This window comes from Dipodomys merriami, unplaced genomic scaffold (assembly GCF_024711535.1).
Source record: "Dipodomys merriami isolate MVZ:Mamm:240054 unplaced genomic scaffold, mDipMer1.0.p SCAF_50, whole genome shotgun sequence".
Lineage (NCBI taxonomy): Eukaryota > Metazoa > Chordata > Mammalia > Rodentia > Heteromyidae > Dipodomys > Dipodomys merriami.
In genome coordinates, this window is record NW_027206069.1 from 10,425,522 (window position 1) to 10,448,014 (window position 22,493).

The 22,493-nt window shown below is 52.5% G+C and overlaps 1 protein-coding gene across 4 annotated transcripts in view; it reads left to right on the plus strand.

Moving 5' to 3' along the window:
- LOC138810518 (tetratricopeptide repeat protein 7B) overlaps positions 1-22,493 on the plus strand; it is a 211,938-nt gene that overhangs the window by 185,459 nt on the left and 3,986 nt on the right. The window lies entirely within an intron of this gene.

A 22,493-nucleotide genomic window follows, 5' to 3' on the forward strand; every position in this document is an offset into this window, starting at 1 on the left:
TGGGGTGCCTTTTCCTTGATGAGCCTGAGACAATGGTGGTTCTTCAGGTCCATAGGCCAGTAGGGGGCAGCTCACTGGGAGAGGAGGGGCTGTGGCACTGGGAAGTGAAGAAATCTAGGCCAGTTCCCACACTGGCTGCGCATTTCCCTTTTCTGGGTACCCAGATTGTACAAGGCATCGTGCTCTGATGCTCCTCACCCCATGTATGGCCCATCTTTGAGAGGCCCCAGAATTGGCCACCAGCTACTTTAGCATCAGTCAGGTAGGCAACAGACAGTCACTCTGGAGGTCTGTCCATCAAGCCCCTGTGGGGCTGATGAAAAGCTGTGCTGCCTTCTCTGTGCCTTGTGTGTAAGGCTTGGGTTCCAAACTTGTTTTATTCTTAGCAGTGGGATAGCTCTGATTTAGCAGATGACAGAAAGAGAAGCCTTGTGAAAACACTGAGGTGCCCTTTGAGTTGGTGGCTCCTTGGGAGCTCAGTGCTCATAATCAGGCAGTGGTGTGAGATGGAAAGCTAAGGTGGATGAGAAGTCTGGGGACAGAGACCTGACTCTAGGGATGTCATTCACTCCCTCTTACCTGGGGAAAGACCCATAAGCTCTCTGAGCCTCGTTGTCCTTTTTGCAGGGGAAAGACATTGATCTCGGTAAGCTGTGAATGTGGTCAAAGACTGAGAGGATGTCATTTGTAACTAAGCAGGTTCCAAAAGCCTTCATTTTCTTGCCATTTCTCACCAATGTGGCAACACGTTGGTAGGGCTGGCCAATAGCTACTAGTTTTCAGCAGAATACTGATACACTAAGAATCAGGCACTTTGGAAGGTGTGTGGGCCTAAGTGCTAGATCTGGACTTGAACTTGGGCTTGTCACTTACCTCCAGGAGCCTTGGTGTTTCTGTGAACTGGGCTGTTACCCTGGTGAGCTGTGTGAGAACCAAATGATTCATGGAGTAAACCTAGCAGAGCTCCTGATACCAGAACACCAAAGATAGTCACTTTCAGTTTTGCAAATAAACCCAACCTAAACTAAGTAGCTAACAATTATAGCCACTTAGTTTTTTTAAACCCCCTTTTAAGAAGATGCTGTAGCTCAATGTGGCTTCATAAATAATTTCACCTAGTATCCAAACATTGATCTGTTTGATGAAAAATATTACCTGGCTTTTCATTTTGGTCTCTGTATTGTAAGAATTTATTAAGAGCTTTTCAGATCTCCAAGCTTTTGGTAGAGCATTACAAGAGGTATAATCAACTCCATGTGCCCAGGCTTTATTCCACCTTGGGGGTTATGAATTATTCAGAGAAGTATTTCTTGTTCATCCCCAAGGGGGAACATATGAGACAAAAGATCAAATAGGAAAATCGCACCGGGAGAGTTTTCTGTTTCTGTCTTAGAGCTTCTCAAGACATCTGAGCTCCTGATAATTGCCAGGCGCTTTCCTTTCTGAAGGAGCAAGCACTTCATCCAGCATAGGGCTGAGGAGCTAGGGACTGGCCAGCAGTGGGCCTTGCCTGCCACACGCATTGGCAGCAACGGCCCAGTGATGACAGCTGCTTTGAAAGGCTTGCCTGTAGAAATGAGTAGGAATATCAGACTCACAAGTCCTTCCTCAGCACTTCCTGATATATTTAGGAAACGCTCTGGACTAGAGACAGATTAAGAGCCACAGCCCTTCAGATTTTTGGTTCCGAGGAAACGCTCTGGACTAGAGACAGATTAAGAGCCACAGCCCTTGAGATTTTTGGTTCCGACTCTTGCGGTCACTGTTCAGTCATTGTCCTTCCTGGTGCCAGGTAATTGATGTTCCCTGGCCTGCATTCTGCCCCATTTGCCTCCCAGATCGTACTCCACCCTGGGGCCAGGCTGAGGCTCCAGATTGGCCTGGGCTAGAATCCTGGCACTATCATTCACTGGCTTTTCACCTTGAGGTAATTACTTTCCCTTGCTGTGCCTCAGTTTCCCCACCCATATAAATGAAGACAATATTAGCACCAGTATGTCGTAGAGACAAAAAGTCAACACAAGAACTAATCTCTTGTTGGCTCACAGAAGGCCCCATCTGCCATCACAGGAAGCAGACTGGATGTGAGCCCCAGAGGTAGGCAGGAGCTGGGAGAACATCATGGTGTTCTCACCAGGCCAAGTTCAGGGAGGAGAGTCAGGGCCGCAGAAAGACATGTCAGAGAAAGGTCGAAACAAGATGAGCTCCTGACCGCTGCCTGGTAGCGCAGCCAGGGGCCTGTGCCAAGCCTAGGCCAGAAGTCCCAGGCTAGTAATTTGAAGAACATGCACCAGAGAGAGACCAGACCAAGGTCTAAGGGAAAGAAACAGTCATGAGGCAGATCAGGGTCATGGACAAAACTGTAGATGGGTAGAGTTAGGGGACCTGTAGCCACCATGATGCTTGGAGTGAGGGGAGTGTGTGTGTGTGTGTGTGTGTGTGTGTGTGTGTGTGTGTGTGTGTGTGTGTGTGTGTGTGTGTGTGTGTGTGTGTGTGTGTGTGTGTGTGTGTGTGTGTGTGTGTGTGTGTGTGTGTGTGTGTTGTCTAGAAGGCCACGTTGTAGAACAGGGTGGCCACAGACAGCTGCAGAGAACAGACAAGAGTCCCAGCTTCCCCTGCAGAGAGCAATCACAAACTTCTAGGGGGTACAAGTGGCAGCATGTGCCAGACCACCAGAACAGTGGAGATCTTTGGTTTATGTAAAAATGCAAATGTGTGTTAGCATTGTTAAAAAAGCAATGGTGACTGGAGAGGCAGCTAGTATTTGAGAAAGTGAGATGAAGTTCTGAAGGTCAGACTTGACAAGAGAAATGTAAATTAAGCCCCGGGAGAGGCAGGCAATTTTCTAACCATTTTAGCCTTCATACGTGTAGAACCCTACACAGACAGCAGGGAGAAAACCGCCATGCTGAGCCGTGGCAGAGAGTGTGCACAGGCAAGGGGGCACCGAGCCGGACCCGGAGCTGAGCGTGGGCAGGTACGAAGGGAGCAATAAGCTGAAGGGACAGAAAATTACGAAGCAATGTTGCTTACAAGGGGAGCAATTCAGAGGGAGCAGACTTTCCCCAAGAAAATCTCAAGGCGTATTTTCATATTCGTTTGCATAAATGCATAAATTTACATGTATTTGCTGGCGATGTTAAAAAGCTTTAAGCTCTCAGTACCCACAATGAATTAATGAAACACAGAGATGCATTTTGCAAGGAGAGGGAGAGGAAAGAAAGGTGGCGCAAGGTGACTGCAGGCCAGAGGCCTGGAGCCCTAGGCCAGCCTTCCCAGGCCAAGGACAGGCACAGAGACGCAGTGCGGCTGAGGACACAATTACCAGGATGGGGACAGGCTCTGCAAACAGGGACATCTGGCTGCCCTCTGATAACGTCAGTCTGGGCTTTTGAGGGCAATGTGTGAGATGGGAAGGTAAGAAAGGAACAAGGGCATTCAGGACCTAGGTGACCATGGAAGAGAGCCAGGAAGGCTGTGCGGAGGGAAGTCAATAAGGCCAACAATAAACAGGCACTTTGGGTGTCAGCAGGAGCCTTAGGTCTTCCTCCATTGTGCTGGACAGGTTGAAAGAAGGTGTGGAACCAGAGCAGATGGTGAGGCCAGCTAGGTCCTAGAGAAGTGGACAGCTTGGAGCGTAGAGGTGCCCAAGATAGCATTAGCAATGGCCACAGAAGAGGACAGAGGGGCACTGGTGACACGTCTGCCATGCCCACCCACAGTGGGAAGGAGGAGAGCCAGTGTGTCTGCGCGAGGGATGGCAGTCTCCTCGAAGGGGACAGAGAAATGCTGTGTCAGAGTCGGAGATGAGAGGTGAGAAAACTGAAAGCACGAAGGGGGGCTATCCATGAGAATGCTGACATTCCACAAGGGCTGGGCCTGAAAGCCACAGGCAGCCATGCTAATGTGAAGAGGGCAGATTGGGGAGGTGCCAAGTTTCAGATGCCCAGAGCACAAGGGGTGATCACAGACCAGTGATGGATTCCTCACAAAGGGAAGGTATTTGGGAGGAGAGACTTTTGGGGAGGGGGTGGAGGGGCAATGGATGAGGATTAGGCTCCCCCGCCTAATGAGTGTGACGGAAAACTGCTTGCCTCCCCCAGAGTTCTGGAGATGGTGGGCCAGGGAGGCTACAGTGGCCCAGTGGAAAAACACATTTCCAGTTTCCGTGAGGGTCCAATCTTTGGGAGATGGATTGTGAGATACAAAACTCTCTTAGAGCCAGGTGCTCACAGCTCACGCCTGTACTCCTAGCTACTCAGGAGGCTGAGGATGGGAGTTCAAAGCCAGCCTGAGCAGGAAAGTCCGTGGGACTCTTACCTGCAAATAACTACCAAAAAAGCCAGGAGTAGAGTTGTGGTTCAAGTAGTAGAGGGCTAGCCTTGAACAAAAGAAATTCAGGTGCAGTACTCAGGCCCTTAATTCAAGTCTCCAGGACTGGCACCAAAACAAAAAAACAAAACAAAACAAAAAAACTAATTCAATCAGGGTGGCTTCAAGCCAAAAGTGTCGCACCAAGGCTGTCTGCCAGGGTTTCTCTCTGGAGTGACACAAGTATGAAAGCCCTAGAAGTGGGCTGTAGTCCTGGTCGGAGAGATCACATGGGTGGCATTAATCTGGCAGCCACCAACTGAGCTACTGGAAAATGCATTTTCTTACAAGACACCCAGAGGTGCCCCACATTGATGGAGGGTGGAGGGCCTGGAAAGGGGGTACCACAGCCAGGGGTGCCCTAGAACGTGTCTTCTGGATCACACCTACATCTTCAGTTGTGTCAGCGGTTCTGAAGGTTGACCCATCAAGAGAAAGCTGAGGAGCGACACTGCTCTAAGCAGAGCACAGCTCTTCTGAAGTTCAAAGAGACCTGCGGTCACAGTTGGCCTAAACTTTCTTCAAGCTCTCATGCCTTTACTGTGAGAAAGCATTTCATCGGTTTTACACGCTAGGCTAGAAAGCTGGCAGAGGGGGAACAGAGGGAGAAAGGTAAGCCCGGCTTGCTAAGGCAGCTGGCATCCCTAATCATGAAACTTCGGTGCTTTGCTCTCTCTCCCATCTTTGAATGTGTCCATCTGTTCTTTGAGATTTAGGAAATTTCTGGGTCTTGTATGTTATTAGGAGCCTTTATCCTTGCCCAGAGAAGAGATGCTAGCCCTCTGAGTACAGACGCGTCTGTCCAGTGTAGTGAAGCCCCTCAAGCACAGACAGGCAACACCCATTTTCCCCTCTTTTAGTCTGGATAAAACCTAGGCACAAGGAGGCTGGCGAAGCAGAATCTGAAGATCCTTCCCCTCAGACATGACTCTCTTTCATCCAGAGTGCCAGCTTTCTTTCAACACATAGAGAGGTTGGCACCAAGCAAAGCTAGATGGTCGATGTGAGGCTCTAGAGTGAGGTTCTTTCATCTATTAATTGTATTTTATTTTCTTTCACAATTGAAAACATTTCTTTGAAGCCAGCCAACCTATAATCTTAACTTACTTAGGAGGCTGATTGGGAGGATCATGGTACAAGGCAAACTCAGGCAACAATAGAGTTTGAGACTTCATCCCAACCAATAAAAATCCACACACAGCTGAGCAGTAGTGGCTTGTACTTGTAATCCTCACTACTCAAGAAGCTGAGATCTAGAGAACTGAGAGCCCAGGCAGAAAAGCCCACTAGACTCCGTCTCTAAAATTAACCAGCAAAAAGCAAGGCTGGAAGCATAGCTCAAGTGATAGAGCACCAGCCAAGTAGGCAGGAGGCTTTGAGTTCAAACCTCAGTACCACGGGGTGGGGGAGCTAAGTGTCAGTGGTCCACACCCGCCATCCCAGCTATGCTGAAAGCACGAATAGGATGATAGCGCCTAGACTAGCGCAGGCAAAAATAGGAGATGCTGTTTGAAATACAATGACACAGAAAGGGCTGAAGGCAAAGTTCAAGTGGTAGACGACCCGCCTAGGAAGTGCCAGGCCCCGAGTTCAAACTCAAGAGCCATAAAAATAAAATTGCTTTGAAAATTAAGGAGAAAAATTCTGGCTGCTGAAGATGAAGCCTGAAAGGTCTTCAGATGTCTTCCTGGTCTCTGAAAAGCCTGCAGGTCTTCATCTGTCTACTGTCTTCACTCGGTATATGGGGGTTCAGACTCAGCATACTGGGGCTCAGATGCACAGGGCAGGGGGAAGCAACGTTGTTGTGGAGGTCTACATTCTTTATCTTCTCCCAGTCATCAGCTCCTTGCACAGCTTGAGACCTAGGCGACATTATTAATACTTGGCATGAATCTCACTTTCTTCTCTACCATGAAATGTGAAACCTTATTGGCTGTATCTGATGCGTCCATTGTCCCCATATTCAATGAAACAGGGAATCTCTTGTTAACAGGTAGGGAAGCTTGGTGACCTTCCCCAGGTCATGTTGGAACAAGAAAGTATCAGACTTCGTGTTACTGTGGTCACTTAAGAAGTCTTGGTGACAGGGTGGCACGGAGGCCAAGGAATTGGATCCCGCAGGCCCTGGCAGCGGCCCTGCCTCTGCCCCAGTGAGTTTCTTCCTAGGACTCAGAATGGACCAGTTATACCTTTAAATCACAGCCTCCCTGCCAGAGTCCTGTAGTCACAGAGAAACCTAGAAAGGGACAAACTTGGCCCTTGAGAGAACCAGATGTCACCCCTGGCCTAGGACTACTTGGACACCTGAATATCATTAAATACCATTATCTGTTCGGAGGTGGGGGGAAAAGCAGGCCCCCAAGCCCTGCTCCCTTGGTCAGCTGACTTCTGTAGTAATAGCTTCTGTCAGTCATTCTTACCCTCAGGTAAGAATGCTTGCTTTGTGAGCCAGGTGGTCCCTAGTACTCTGGTATTCACTGAGGGTAGGGCTTTTTGCTCCTGGCCTGGACGGGGAGGGAGAGGGAACACTCCTATCTTGCCCTGCCCTTTCAAGGAAAGCAGCTTGGCCTTAAGCTTTTATTGCCTGCATCTGGCTCAACAATGGCTCCCCTGTGGATTCATCTAGGTGTGGGGGAAGGTGGCCTGGTGGAAATGCTTGGAAGCAGGGGATCCTGGGGATGATCTTGAGAGGAATCAGCTTGTTAACAGTTCCTTATGACCAACGCCACCATGTCTTCAGATCCTTTTGAAACTGCAAGTTGTTAGTTGAAACCTTACCCTGGCTGTTGGGCAACTGTGTTCTCCTTGAAGTAAAAGGAATGAATGCTAGGCATGGAGAACCCTAGTTCTCCATCAGATGGCTCCTGTCTGCCTGTGGCCCATGTGCCTACCTTACCTCCTAATCCCCTGGTCACCCTCCCACCCCCAACATCCCCAGGGGAGGGGACATCTTCTGTTGGGTCTTCAGCTGCACTTTCCTCCACAGCTGATGGGTGCTAGGAACATGGCTGTCTAGGACCGTGGCTCTGCTCTCCCTGAAGACCAAAATCACAGTCGGAGAAGCAACCTAAGCCAGGCCAGACTCTGCACTGCTGTCTCCTTTGTCTCCAGGCCTACCTGTACTCCCGCTAAAGGAAAAGATCGATTCTGTGTTTATTTCTATTTCCTGTTTCAGAGTCTTCCATGACTAATTATGGGGACTGCAGTTCCATCTCTCCTTAGTAATTATGACCTAAAAAATTTTAAATCTGACATATCCTACCCAAGGCGTTTATTCTTAGAAATTATTCCAGTGCAACTTGACAGCACAGCTCTCTGCCTCGCTGCTTTGCAGTTTGTACTCCTTGGCTTGGACGAGACAGTAAGCTGCGTGCTGCCTGGTTGTCTGTGCTCCCAGATGCTTGTCCTAACTCCACGCTTGGTTCTTGGCCTCTGAATTTTAGCCTGTTGCTGTTTTATATTACACGCACACACACGGGTGTGGCCTGGACTATCTGGGCTCTCTGGTTCTAACCCATCTGGTATGAGTTTCTTTCTGCCATTAGGGCTGGACCAAAACTCTCTGTTGGCTGATGTGACTCTCTTTGGGCCATGTCACCCCTATCTGTTGTCTAAGTTTAAAACTCTCAGGCCCAAAGCTCTGGAGAGGACCTCTACCCGGAGGAGGGGAGGAAGACTGGAGAAGTCTCACCCCAATAGCCTAAATTGGCTAGGAGGCAGTGAAAACCCTTGATCTGACACTTGCTTCTACCTGAAGGTAATTAGGCGTTTCCCTAACCTAATCACCTTTGCAGACAAGGAAGCTGAGGCTAGACTGGGGGAAGGCACAGAGCTGGGTGTGGCAGCCCCTCTTCCCACAGGAGTCCTGACTCTATCATGGTGGAAGGTCCAGGAACACCTTTCCCACCTGAGAAATGGGATAGGACCTGTATCCTGAGGTGAAGGCTGGAGTGGCACAGACCCTGGCCACAGAGAACATGGCTCCTACTCAGTGGAAGGGGGTTCTCGTGGTCCTCCTGAGGGTTGGGTGACTGGCAGGTGGCTCAAGCAGTATCTCTGCTCAGCTTCTCTCTTTCTCTCCATGGCATGGAGTCTTGCTCTTTCCCCTTGCCACTGACCTCTTCCCCCCTTGCTCTGCCTCGCAGCTGCCTGGAGTGAGAGTGTGTCTGGATTGCCACCCTCGCCGTTCATTTAGGAGGCCAGTCCAATGCAGGGAGGGTGTGTTTCTAGTTAGCCTTTGGCATCGCTAGTTGCCAAGGCGATGGGGCTGGGGATGGCTTAGGAAAGGAGGCCACTGTATCAGAAGTTGATGTCAACCCCTCAGGTGAGCTGTGGTGGCTTCTATGCCCAACAGGTCCCAAAGCCTGTGCTGGGCTCTGCCTCAGAGCTCTGCTGACTGAAGACTGAGTGCTGGGCAAGGGGAGGGGAGGTCTACCAGGGCTTCATTGAGAGCCCCTTCCAAGCAGGAGCCGCCTTTCTCCGCATCTAGGAAAGGAGAGAACAGAGCAAACCAAGGGCTGGGAGCTCACTCTCCCAGAGCCCCAGAAAGCCCTGTAAGAGTGCTTCCACTGAAGTCCCCTATGCCCAGGCAGGAGGTGCCCTCCAGGCCCACGCTGCCTTTTTCCTGCCCACCAGGCCCAGTGCGGATGCACAGACACAGGATTGCTCTCCCTTCTCCAGGAGCTGCCCTCCTTTTATCTGCTTGGTAGTTACACCGCATCGGTCTCTTTTTCTTTTTCTTTTTTGTGGGTTATGGGGCTTGAACACTGGGCCTGGGGCTGTCCCTCAGCTCTTCAGCTCAAGGCAAACACTATACCACTTGAGCCACAGCGCCACTTTCAGATTTCTGGTGGTTAATTGGAGATAGCCATGGACTTTCCTACCCAGGCTGGCTTTGAACTCAGCCTCCTGAGTAGCTAGGATGACAGGTGGTAAGCCAATGGTACCCAGCAAACAGACAGTATTTTTACTGTTACAGACATTGTTTGTAATGGAAACTTCCAGAATATCAGCCTAGTCACCAACAGGTCTATGAAACAGAAAAGATTCAAGACTAAGCACCTACATTGTCAGGTAGCTACTGGCTCACCTCTATGTGTTACTTTCCTGCAATCCCTGAGCATTGCCCCTGTGATCGTTCAGATTAAATAAGATGATAGAGATATGCAGTGTGTGCCAGATATGGACTAGACCCTGAGGGTACCAACATGACTGCATCAGAGCAGGGCTGGACATCTAGAGGGAGAAACATAAACATATACAGGTCAGGTGGGGCACATGGTAACATGCCTATCAGGTGTGGACCACAGGTAGTTGCTCAGATGCCTAGATAGATAAGATGTCTCCAAATCTGGGGGAGAGGACCCAGGAGGAGCAGGTTGGAGAAGAAGGCTGGGCGCAGGTGTCACAGGCCTTGCTGCAGTGGGCAGCCTGGGTCTGCCATGTAAGAGCTGCCCTGTGGCATTGGATGGGTGGGTCTGCAGGCAGAGCATGACTAGGCTAGTGCCTTGGCCATGGGAGCAGCTGTGGCCAGCAGGTGGTAGCTGAGCTGTGGCTGGAGTGTGAGTCTCAGAGAGGAGAGAGAGAGAGAGAGAGAAGGCTGGCAGCAGAACACAAGGAGCAACGACAGTTACGGAGCAGGGAGGAAACGACTTCAGTGGACATTTAGGTTCTGATAACTACTCCTGCAGACTTTCTTCCATCTCCCCTGTAGCTGGCGTTCGGGTCTGGTTCTGCCCTCATTTCCACAATTCTAACCTACTGCCAACACAGGCCCGTGACCAGCCCTATTCCTGCACTGCTGGGGGCGGGGCATGGTCAGCAAAGTCACTCTGATACGTTTCATCAGGAGCAGAGGTGGCTTGACTTCAAGTCAGATCTTCCACACAGAGGCTCTAGGGCCTCCAGGCCTTCCTTCTGTGGGCTTCGGTTTCTTCTTGAGTATGTAAGAACAATGGTGACCAGCCCACCAGCCTGTAGGAATTAGATGTGATTGATTGAATGCAGTAGAACCTAATGGCAGATGCTGTGGCTTAGTTCTTGGGAGTCATTTGAACCATCCCTCCTCTGTGTCTGTTTGAGACCTGCCTGGCTCTCTTGCCAGGTGTCAGTTACCCAGGTGATAGTGGACAGACCCACACTTGTAACAACAGTGACAGTTAGTGAAAGGTCTCTTAGACACGCGCCCGCTCAGGCACATGCACACGCAACATACACAAAGCCTGGATCCGGCTATGCTGAGAGTTCAGTCTTGATTAGATCCGAAATTGAAATTCTGGCCACTGTCCTTCCAAATGCAGTGGAAACTGCTAGCCAGCCCCAGGGGAGCCTCTGATACATGATGCTGTGTCTTTCTTCATAAATAAAAAAGCAAGTTCGTCTGCCACCACCAGCAGCCCCAGCAGACAGGGCCCCAGGAACCTGCCGCCTCTCTCTCATCCTCTGCACAGGGGCCACAGCATCCAGGCAGATACACGGGGCTGGAACCAGAGCACAAGCAGGTGCGCCCTGCAAGGACCTCCCAGAACAGACTAGAAGCAAGCCCTGCTTCCTCCTAAGGACAACAGGCATTTTTTTCCAGGCCTTTCAAAGCAAGACAGGTCAATCGAGTTATAATTGGCTCTCTAATTAGAACTCCCACAAGCTGTTAAAATCTTTACCTGCTGCCTGGCATCTTATTCAAAGGTGACAAATCCGCTTCTGCCTTTGGAATGATTAAAGAAAGCCAGCCAGTCTCCCCCTTCCTGCTGACAGCAGTCCCCCTCCAGCGTCCCCTACCCCTGCTCAGACACCCACACAGCTACCGGCAAGCACGACGGGGAGGGGCTGGAGGAAATCAGGCCGGGCAAGGCTGTGTTGCTGATGGTCTACTGGAGGCTGCTGGGGAGAAGGCTCATTCTGTCCTGCTTTCCAGGACAGGAAGCATTGTGAGGGTGCTTTGGACGAGCCCTGAGCCCTCCTCTCAAGCTGATCATAACAAAGAAAACATACCTTGTCCTGTAAGTGGCTCATGCACAGAATCCCAGCTACCGGGGAGGCAGACATAGGAAGGATCTCAGCTCAAGGACAGACCAGGCCCAAAGTTATCGTGACTGCATCTCAGAGAACAAACTCTGCATGGTGATGTGCACCTGTCATCCCAGCTAGGCGGGAGGCAGAGATAGGAGGATCATGGTCCAAGGCCACCCCTAGGCAAAAAGTACAAGACCCTATCTGAAAAATAACTAAGGTGAAAGGGGACTGGGGAAGGGTGGGGCTCAAGCAGCAGAGTACTCAAGACCTGGTGTTCAAAACCCTGATGATGTCCTCCTTGACTCTGCCCCATTCTGTATCGTGAGACTGAAGAAAATGGATTGTGTGTGTGTGTGTGTGTGTGTGTGTGTGTGTGTGTGTGTGTGTGTTGCTCACCTCAGTGTGAGATTGGCAGTGTGGTTTGGACTCGGGCATTGGTGACTAAACACGGCATCACTTGTATTTCCTGGTGGTCCCTCTGCTCTGGGGCCAGGGCCTCGGGAGCCCCTGCCAGCTAGGAGGTACCTGCAGTGCTGCTAGGGCCAGCAAACTCGCCTGCCCATCTCACCACATTGCTGCTACAGTGGCCTGTACGTGGGTGACTTGGAGTCTGCCATGGAGGGGGCATTTATACCATGGCAAATGACAAAGTACCACAAATCAGGGCTTCCTTGCTTTCAGGGGCTCAGCTTACAAGCACATCCATGGGTCCAGATGGGCCATTATTATTCCATAGAAAAGGAAACAGAGGTGTTAGGGAGCAGTAGCCACGGGCAGCCATGGTCAGCGGCCCTAACTCAGTACTCCTGGGCAAAGGACGTGGCCTAGATCTAACAGCTCACCTGCCCTCCAGATGGCTGGTGGCAGGAAGAATGGTGGAATTGGAAGCTCACATTTTGGAGCAGAAAAGACCCATATTTGGTACCTAGCTGCATTATGCATTAGCGATTTGTGTGACCTTGGCTTGTCCTTTAACCTCCATAATGCAGAAGTGAACAGAGTTCTTGGAGCCAGACATAGACCTTAGCACGTGCCCCATACATAAAGCCCCACCCTGCAGCCAGCCATCTCCTGTGCCTTCTCTTCTGCCAGAATGGCTGTGGAAATCCTGGAGAAAACGAAAGATTCCCAGGCTCCCTAGAGACGGACAGGTCTCCCCCACGGACCTGTACCCTGCCCCTAGTCTGTGATGGACAGGGTTCCCTTTCAGCAAGGGCCCAGTCCAGGAGCAAAGAGGTGCCCAGTTACCCAAGGGCTGATCTTGGGCAGCTAGAGCTGCTGGCGTGTCACTTCTACTCTGAGCAGCCCTCTAGACCAGGAACACACAACAGCCACTCCTCTTCCTGAGCCCACTGGCCACCAAGCATCAGGTGCGCAGGCAACCAAGGCGGTTGCTTTTTCTCTTCTGATTTGCCCATCCCCCTGAAAGGCATTGTTGAAGCCCCGCCCCCTCCGGTGGGGTGGGAGGTGTTGAACTGTGTGCTGGGGCGCTGGGCTTCTGGGAAGTCTGGCAGGCTCTGTGCCAGCCTCAGCCTATTTAGCAGCAGCAGGGGACCTCGTGGATGAGCTGGGCTGTGGGAGTGCTCTTCCCTGGAGTTGCCTGGGGGTTTTGAGGCCATGGCTCAGATCTGGCTGCTGATGTATCCCACCCTGAAGTGGGAAATGATAAGAGCTCAACCGTGTGGAAAAGGAAAATGCTGGGTTTGGGTCTCTGCTCCAGCCTCTCCTTAGTTTCCACCCAAGCATGCAGTTCCCCACCCTGCCTTGGCCTTTCTCTGTTGTCCTTGTTTCAGCCCTCGGCCTCAGTTAGGAGCTCTGGGAGAGAATGCTTGTACAAACTCCAGGAATCACAGTTCCCCTTTCTCAAGGCTTCTCTTTACTCACTAACTTCTAATGCCCCCCCACTGGTACCCTAAAACAATTCTGTCATGAGGAGCAGCAGGGCAGAGCCAAGGGCCAGCTAGAGTTGGGGTTGTGAGTTCTCCTGTAATTTGGGAGGGAAAATCATTTTCCAAGGCTTATCAATTCCAGTTTTCCCTTCATTGGAAAGTATCTTATCATTTCTGTTTATTCCTCTTTAAAACTGGAAAGGGAGTTCGCGCCAAACTCTGGAAGGAATGGAGCAGGTGCTGGCCAAAATGATCACATCCTCCGTGGCAGGTCATGAGTCAGCCTGTGTTTGTGTCCCCATGAGCTGGCTCCAGCTGCAGCGGAGCACGCCCAGTCCCCAGCAGGGCCCTTCCTCCCTGTTCCCCCATCCCCTGAAAACTCAGGCTGTGGGAAGCACTCAGGCTTCCTGTGATCCTGGCGGCCTGGCACATCAACGTCCAGGTTGGACCTGAGGGAACTTCATCCCCAGGCAGCCTTCAGAGATGGGTCATCTGAACTGGGGAGAGCATCTGTCATCACCTCCACGCAGACAGCCTGCTGCACTGGGCCCGTGGTTCATGGAGACTCCTGTGGTCCCTGGGATGGACAGGATGGAAAGAGTTGATACCCATTCCATGGTCAACTGTGGAGTGCCTACAGAATACCCAGCATGTGCCAGGGGCTGAACTGCCACCAAGCAGGTATTATCTGCTGAGTCCCAAGGAATCAGCACATGGTCTCTGGAGATGCCAGGAGTGGCCATAGCCCTTGTCTGTGGGAGTCTGGGTATTTTTAGTCCAGCAGTTGGTGGTGCTTTTTCTCCTCTGCACTATTGGCTTTCTCCAGCTTTCTTCAGCATTTTCTGTAAATCCAGGGACCTGCCAGCATGCCCAGCAAGCCCAGCCTTTGACACTGCTCCACCATGGCCTGTCCCTCAGGAGGCTGGGAGTGATCTGTGGTGGCCCGCACCTCGCCGAATCCTCTGCTCAGCTCTGGAACACTCAGTTTTGCTGCTGGAGGTCGGCACTCGCCAGGCCTCTGCCCCATTCCTCCTCTGAGAAGCCCCTCCTGACCTCCTGCACCCCTCATGCAGGTCCCAGGAGCATATGGTCGTGTCCCCAGAATACTCAGTGGTTGATGATCTTAGACCATAGATTTTCCAGCTGGAGATTATTTACTCAGATACTTTGTCTTCTACATTAGGAAAGTAGGTGAGAGAGAAGACTCTTAATTGGCAGTGGATGGCAAATGACAGGGCTGCTTGGGGAGCCCTGCCCCACCCAGTCCCACTACTCCCCCAGAACTGACACAACTTTTCTTTCTCTACTTTCCTTCTCTTCTTTCTCCTTTCTTTCTTTTTTCTTTTTCTTTGTGCTGGTACTGGGGCTTGGCCTCAGGGCTCTGTGCCCTTGTTTGGCTTTTTTGCTCAAAGCTGGCAACCTACCCCTTGAGCCATGCCTCCACTTCCAGATTTTTGCTGGTTCATTGGAGCTAAGTCTCAGAGACTTTTCAACCCGGGCTGGCTTTGAACCATGATCCTCAGATCTCAGCCTCCTGAGTAGTTGGGGATGACAGGCATGAGCCACTGGTGCCTGGCTTCACATCCGGCTTTTTGCTGGTAAACTGGAGATAAGTGTAGGAGACTTTTCTGCCTAGGCTGGCTTCAGACCTTGGCAATGCTCAGAACTCAGCCTCCTGAGTAGCTAGGATTACAGGCCTGAGCCCCTAGCGCCCAGTGATTACAACTTCTGGCTTCCAGTGCTTGGTGATAATTGGTCAGCCTGAGTACAAAGAACATCCCACAAAGGCACAGGCTCCCCTCCCCCTCCCCTGAGCACAGGTTGGAATGAGAATGAGGAGGCCCTATCACGGTGTTTGGAAAGGCTTGCAGCCTTGGACCAGAGTGGGCACTAGGGTCCCTAGGACACTGGTACTCCAGGAAGCCCCTCAGGGCAGGTCCAAAGGGCTCACATGCAAATCGTACCCTGGCTGTGGAAAACATACAATGGAGCCCGTCTCACATGTCTCCCCCCTTGATCCTAAGGTCCAGACACTGTCCCCAAGGGGGACCTGGGCCCTGCCTAGACCTGCTCTTTTCACTGTGGAGTCAGGGTACAGAGCCAGGGGAGGTAGGCCGTTTGGCTTTTTTTTTTTTTTCTCAAAGCTGGCATTCTACCTCTTGAGCCAGGCTCTACTTCCAGATTTTCGCTTCCAGCAAAAAGTCTCGGGAACTTTCTGCCTGGGCACAAGCCACCTGCAGTGGCACCTTCCCAAGCACAGTGGAGCAGGGGCAGCACCCCCCTCCCTGAGGACAGGAGGAGGCCCTGGGGGGGCAATTAGCACCAGACTTTCCACTGTGTCAATAACTCGGGGCCATGGGGAAGCGCTGACTTCCAGGCTGCCTGGCTCGTTGTTGGGGAAGGTAGTCAAACATAAATAAATAAGTCAACCAGGGAGATGTACAAATAAATCAACAGGCGTCGCTCCCCTGTTGCCGATGGAAAAATACTGTAATCAGGGCACCCATGCTGGCACCCACAGAGCACAGCGCATGCGCAGGTGGGACATGGCAGGCTTGCTCCCCCAGGAGACCGGTCGGGGGTCAGGTCCAGCGGTCAGGCCCTGCCTCAGAGCTCATTCCATCGCCACAAAGCACAGAATGAAATGGCAGTTGGGGGAGGGAGGCTGGAGACTCGTCTGGAATATTCCCAAGAACTGCCTTCCACTTCGGGGAGGGGAGGACTCCGCCTAGTGTCCCCACATCATGCAGGGGACGCAGGGCTTCTGCCTCCTCGTCCAGCATGGCCCAAGCACCAGGTGGACCTGGTGTCACCTCTCCCGGGCCGTCCTTGGATGCTGCCTAGGACTTGCTGACCCGACACTCTCTCAATTAGGTCAGCACATCACGCAGTGCTTCTGCGAGTGTGGGCATCAAGTCTCAGGCTGCAGCCAGTGGGGGACCGCCCTGACTCTGGGGACGCCCTCCCCACTCCCTGTGTGTAGCAGCACCCAGTGCCCCAGTGCTGCAGTGCGAGAGCGACTGAGTGACCACCTCCGGTGCTGGCAGGGCAGTGCTCAGCTCCACGTGCCGCTGCGCACAGGGCACACAGACGCCGCCCCTGCCCTTGCAGTGCCTACACCAGGGAGGAGATGGCTGGCACTGAGGTGAAGCTGTCCTCCATTACTAAAGTCATTGCTCTCCCCTTTTTTCCTGACCAGCAAAATTATCCCACTATTAATTCTCAAGGACGAGTGAAGGGATGTGGCATTCTAGCCGTCTGGGCTTGCGGCTGAGGCCAGGGTGCCTGGTCTCTGACATCTGTGGGTGGAAATGACCTGCTACCCCCATGCTTCCCTGCCTTTGGACTGGGAGGTTGACCAGTTACCATCTACGCCCTGCCTTAGGCCACTCAGGTGTGAGCATCAAGATTAGATACAGGAAGTTTCTAGAAATAGTCTGCGTGGGGTCACAACTCCTGCCACCCAGACCCTGAGCTTCAGCCTTCCCATCTGTTTAGCTAAGTGTGGGAGCCTCACATCATGTCTTCTGGGACATCCTCCTCCTCCTGTCAGCCTGACCTTGAACCTGTAAGACAGCCCCTCCCGGCTCAGGGCACGGCAGGCTGGGGCGGGGTCCACAGCATGCCACCCTCAGGTTCAAGCATCCTGAATGTGCCAGTGCACATTTGTGGAAGAGAGGAAAGAGCTAGAAAGGGCTTTGGTTGTAGCAGAGGGAAACCCAGATTCCCGGATGCCATCCCACAGCTCACTTCTATGATCTTGGCATCACAGTTCCGCATCCACAGACGCGACAAGCCACAGATCAAAAATATTTGGGAGAAAAAAATGTATCTGTACAAAACGTGTCTAACCTTTATTTTGCTTGTCATTATTTTTAAGTGAGTCAGTGTGGCAACTTGTTGCACGGTATCTGCCTTGTGTCAGGTCTTACACATAATCTGGGGATGGTTTGCTGTATATGAGAGGTGGTGCCCAGGTGAGAGACAAACACGGTGCCCTTTTATATCAAGGACTGGGTATCTTAGAGCCGATCCGCCATGGACCATTTTTGTCCCCCTATTAAATAAGGATGCTAGCCCTTAGGGAATGTTTCTGTGCCCTATTCTCTGCCACACTTACCACCCAGGACACCTGCTGCAGAGAGGGGCAGCTGTGGGGTGTGGCAGGTTGGGGGGGCTGCTGGCAGGTTCTCTTCCCACCCATCCCCACTGACTGTCCTCTGAAAGCCAGCACAGCCTGTGGAGATGTTGGCACCAATGCTGAGTACCCGGTTTCAGAGAAATTAGCCTGGAGGAAGTTCAGAGCAGAGGCTGGATGGGCCCCTGGGCTTAGAGCCAGACAGCCGCATCCTTGCTGCTGACCTGCTGGTGTTTACTGCCTGACGGCCCGTCGCCCTGGCACCGCTAACTGCAGTATAAGCTCCTCTGTAATATTCCAAACCTTCTTGGAAGAAAGCAGCCACACAGGTGCTGCTTTAAAAGATTCTGCTAGACAGGTACCTGAAAACATAAATAATGTTCACATTTTCCCCGAGGCTTGGGGGTGCCTCTGTGTGGACCCAAAGACAGGTCTTCTTCTAGACACTGCTTTAGGCAGCAGAATTCAGCAAGTTAGAGACAATGGGTAGACCTGAGGTTGCCACTTCTGGAAAGCCTGGGGAAGGAGGGAGGTTCTGGAAGCTTCCTTCAGATCCTGAAGGACTGTTGGGTAGAAAGGAAAGGGACTTCTCCACATGACTCCAGGGGACTCAGAACATCAGAGCATGAGTATTTAATGAAGAGTTTCATTAGAGCCCCATGTTTTTCAGCCACAGTTCAGTCAGTCCACTGATGGTGTGAGCTTCCAGGGACGTAGGAAGCTCCCTGGCATTAGGGGGTACAAGCAGGCTTAGGAGGCTCCCTGTGTGGACAGCAGCAGGAACTTGTGCATCCGAGGGCAGAGGCCCAGCCCCCAGCCCTGCCCCAGGGACTTCCGCTTCCACTGCTGGGTGGCCACTAGCTTGGAAAACGGAAAGGCTTTTGAAGAATTGACTTTTGCTTTCTTCCAGTTGGTTCAGTGTGTCCTGCAAAGGGGGGGGGATCCCCCCACAAGAGGGCAGCCTCTTCAGTCCTCAGGGAGTAGAGGGGTGCCTCCTCTTGAGCTATGACTGGTGGAGGAGGCATGGGGCCGTTCACTCTGGATGTGGGCATCGCACCCTGGCAAGGCAGAGCTTTGGTGTCTGCTGAGCACCAGGTACGGAGTCTTCTTTCCCCAGGCCAGAAGCATCCCTTCCCCAGGGCTCGGGGCCCTATGTCTGACTGACAGCAGCAAGTTGGGGTATTTGCTGTAGTTTTGGTTGTGCCATTCAAGCAGGGACACTGGAGGGACACGGAAGCCAGAGGCCACGGGATTTCAAGATTTGTCTTTCCTGTCACCCCAGCCCTGTCCATCATAGATGGAGAAGAATCATGTAGCGTGCAGGTCTGACTTCTGCTCACGTCCGCCACAGCTCTTCTCCAACTGACCTTTGGCAGAAGAAGCCACTCCCGGGGCAGCAGGTCCCCAGCCGTGGCCTGCTGGCCTTTTCCTCCCTGTCCTTTGTCCTGGCATTCTCCCCTTCCAGGCCTTCCAGCCCAGGCTCCCAGAGCAGGGCTTGAGTTGCTTTTGTGGTTCTGAAGATTAAGTGGCCTCATAAAGCTCTGTTCTCCCTTAAGGACTTGAGTGGGGAGCCTGGGGTCTGGAGGCCACAGGGGACAGCTAGCTCAGTAGCCTCACATTGGAGGGGAGAGGGCTGTGTGCCAGCAGGCTGGGGGGCCTTCTGTCTGCGGTGGTCCCACCCACTGTGTGCTCTGGGAGGTGGAGGTGTGCAGGCAGCATGGGAATGAGCTAGGGACACCTGGCCTTGGCCAGCTTGCCTAGGGACCTGGCTCTCAAGACCTTCTGGCCTAGCAGTCAACCTTCAAGCTTATTATAACTGGCATGAACACACACTTGTTCCCCCAAGCTGTTTCAAAGCTCCCCAAACAAAGGAAATAGAAAACAAAGCCCAGGAGAGACCAGGCCTCCCCGCCAGGAGCTGCTGGAATTCAGGGAGAGAAGCCACAGCCCCACCCCTCCCACATGCGTTGCTGTAGTTTCCTTCTGGAGGCATCAGAGGGAAGCAGAAAGGGCCCCACACCTGCAGCACGGAATGCTGCATGTTCAGAACCTCCTGCTCATGCACCTCTGGTGTTTCCTAAAGAGAATAGGGCAGCATGGAGGGAGGTCAAAGCTCTGTATTCCTGCTAACGCCAATGTTTCCTATGGACTTAGAGTGGCACTAGTTTGCTATGTATATTCTGGTCTGAAAGAAAGTTTTGAAAATCCCACCAGCATCCCCTGCCTCCTGCCGCATCCTCAGGATAGAAAATGCAAATGTGCAGAGGGTGATGGTGGGGTGAGCTGCTCTTCTGCGGTCCGTGAACTTAGACATCCAGCCCCACTGGCCGTGGCATCCTCTTCTCTGGCTTATGGAGCCCAGGAACTCCAACAGCTTCCAGAAAACTCTCAATCTACTGTGCACACAGCCCCTGGCAGAACAAGCAGAATGGATAGTCAAGGCCTGGGCACTGTCAGAGCCCTGTGGTAAGAGAGGAAAAAGCAAAGATTTGCTGTGGGACAGGTGCTCTCCTGGGCCTCTCCGCCCCGTGTCTGGCAGCAGGGACCGGCCTAGAGCAGAGCTCTTTCCTGTCTGGCCCTCTGCTTGCTCACTTGCAGAGCAGCATCAGACCAAAGGGATGGTCTGAAAACGATCCTGAGATTTTCTTGGGAGTGGATCAGCTCTGTGATAGGTGAGCCCAGAGCCTGCGAAAAAGCCATGGCAGGCCCTGGGCTGAGCTGGGAGCAGAACCTGTCCCTCAGACAGCTGCCATAGATTTCTTCCAGAGGCATGGCTCTAGCACGCTGGCCTGACTGGGGTTTGGGACAAAGGTGGCAAAGCCTGAGCCAGAGCCCACTAGTGGGCCACGCCCACTCTCCCACACCACTCCCCATGGCTTCCATGTAGCCGGCATCTACACAGAACCTCTTGGTGCCAGCCACCCCTGTGCTGGGGTGGCATCAAAGGGTACATCAGAGGCTAGGGATGGCATCAAAGGGTACATCAACTACTGGCATCACAGGGTAAGGAGGTCCCCTCCCCTCACGTCATTCACAGAAATGAGAAGGACATGGGATGATGGTCCATTCCAAGGTTGACACGTGTGTGGAGCAGTCTGCTAGCACGTGGCACATCCCATTAGTCTCCACAGTTCCCATCCCACAGAAAAAGCTTCTGAGACTCAGAGCAACTGGACCAAGTAGATGACTGAGCTGGAAGTCAGACCTAGCCATTGGGTGACCCTAGGGCTCACACACTACAGAAAGCTTAGAGCCTTTCCCCTGTGGAAAAGGCTCAAACTCACAGTCCCCTGCAGCAGCCAGGGCTGGCAGAGTCCTTCCGGCTCCTTTCCAGTGTCCTTATCCCTTTAGCACATCTGCCGCTTGGGCCCAGCCAGCTCTGCTACTCTGTGCTCTTCTTGAGGGTAACAAAGCTTTCCTTTGGCTGCTGCCTCCCCACAGGATCCCGCCCTGGCAGGCCTCTATCACACTGTCCAAAAGTCCAGGGGTGCCCGCTGCCGAGGCCCAGGCCAGGCCCTGGAAAAGCTGCACCTGCTCCTCAGCCCCACCCACCTCCTCCAGGACTTCACCTGTCCTGCCAGACAGTATGTCCCTGCCCCATAGCCTCTGCCTCTAACAACGCCACTCTGAAAGCTACACCAGCAGTGGCTTAAGTTGTATTCTTGTGTGTTGGGTTTTCGTGGCTGCTTCTTTACCCATTCTGCCCTGAGTACATGCTACCTGTCAGGGGGAACCTGGAGGTGCAGAGATGACCACACAGGTCTGGTCCCTGTCCTCCAGGTACCCACAACCCCACCTAGTGAGGAGGTAGAGCTGGAGCTAAAACCACCAAGCAGAACAAGCAGGCAAGCAGCTTGCCATCAGTAAAACACACCGTGCATCCTTTATTCTTCCCCTTGCACACTAAAACCTAATACAGCTGGTGGACCGGTGCCTTTGTCCTCCCAGGCTTTTGTGTTTGGGAAGAGCTGCAGCCCCACCACTGCCGCCTGCAGGGGTATAATGGTGGCGTTTCTGACCTAGAAAAGGGACAAATGCTCTTGAAGTGGTCCAGTCCTACGCTTGACAGCAGACTCCCTCCTCTGTCCCTGACCTTGCTGTGGGTCCAGGAGCCTCTGCACACACCTGGCCAGCTAGCACATAGTGTGGTGTGGGCAGCACCAGCCAGGCTGTGGAAGGCAGAATACTCCCCAAACTCTGCCTAAGGAGCCAGCACCCCAGCTAGAGCTGAACCACAGGACTTCGGAGCTATGGCTTCTTTGGGAAGGACGCTTTCTTCCGGGGACATCATCTCTTTCTGCCTGTACCTCATCTAGCGGCATACGCAGCAGGCCATAACATGTTCTCCAGCCCAGCACACAGCTGACTTTGCTCATGAACAGAGCACCATGGGGCTGTCTAAGGTCTCCCAAACGGCCTGAGACCCTGCAGGCTTCTGACTCAGGCTACCCTGCTGCTGCCCTGCACTCCCAGAGCCAGGCGTGTGCACAGTAGCACACACAGGGCTCCTGCAGGGCTCCCTGGCATGCGACAAGGTGTTCAGTCCTGGGGCAGCAATTACCACACGAGAAAGGCAGGAGTGAGGAAGATGCTAATTGCCCTCCAACTAGCCAAGTCCATTTTGTCTCATTTGAAATAACGGGTTTCATTTAATCCTTTATTTCTAATTTGGTGCATCACCAAGATCTTATTTGTACAAAACACCTGATTAGAATAATTACAAGCTTGAGAACCATCTTCATTTGTGTCTGATGAAAGGGACTAGCAAAGGAGCTCAGAGGTGACTCCCCCTCCTTGCTGCAGGCTGGGCCCAGCTGGCTCAGGAGCCTCAGGCTGGGCAGGTGGAGATCTGTTTACACACACACACACACACACACACACACACACACACAGGTGGAGATCTGTTTACACACACACACACACACACACACACACACACACAGTTCCTGCTTCAGCTCAGCAAAGGGCTTGCTTGGGCAGGTCATCTGGTCTATGAAACATGATCTGCAATTGCATGGGTTCCCAGAGGTGAATGAAGATGGAGGGGTCGTGCCTGCCAAGCAGAGAGCCATCACCCAGCACAG